This window comes from Danio rerio, chromosome 15, assembly GCF_052040795.2.
Source record: "Danio rerio strain M-AB ecotype USA chromosome 15, GRCz13ab, whole genome shotgun sequence".
Classification (NCBI taxonomy): domain Eukaryota; kingdom Metazoa; phylum Chordata; class Actinopteri; order Cypriniformes; family Danionidae; genus Danio; species Danio rerio.
Window position 1 is genome coordinate 10,492,022 of NC_141035.1, and position 479 is coordinate 10,492,500.

Consider the following 479-nt stretch of genomic DNA (forward strand, 5'->3'; position numbering starts at 1 on the left):
CGGAATCGGCGCGAGGGTAATGTGCGCTGCGGCCCGGAGCTGGCGCGACTCCGTATTTATACACCTTATAAAACCTTTTGGTATTACATTGGTACTTGATATATGGTATTACAACCATTAGAATTTATATAACAGCAAACACAGGCTATAATGTAAACACAAAGTGTAAGCACTGCGTTTAACCTTTGAATAAAGTGAAAACTGCATACATATTCTGTAACGAAAATAATCAGACAAATGACAAAATAAATAAATGTTAAACGTTTATTGATTGCATGAAAAAATAGTACTAAAATTTTATAAATAATTTTGTAGTGCACAAGAATATCAATATAAAAACAACAATAAAACAACACAATAAAGACACACAGAAAGATTTAAACAAAAAATCTAAGAATTACACACAAACACAGATGTTTTTTAAAACAACCCTGTTTTCCCAATAGACTTGAATTAAAAATTTGTAAAAAACAGCTAAA

General features: G+C 30.5%; 1 long non-coding RNA gene across 2 annotated transcripts in view; it reads right to left on the reverse strand.

Moving 5' to 3' along the window:
- Positions 1-250: 250 nt before the first annotated feature.
- The window catches only part of LOC147840502 (uncharacterized), a 4,466-nt gene continuing 4,237 nt past the window's right edge, over positions 251-479 (reverse strand). The window contains exon 5 of one of the 2 annotated variants that reach the window (XR_015509065.1): positions 251-479. This exon is cut by the window's right edge and continues 879 nt beyond it. This is a non-coding gene — a long non-coding RNA (uncharacterized LOC147840502). The other variant, XR_015509066.1, reaches the window with a different exon arrangement.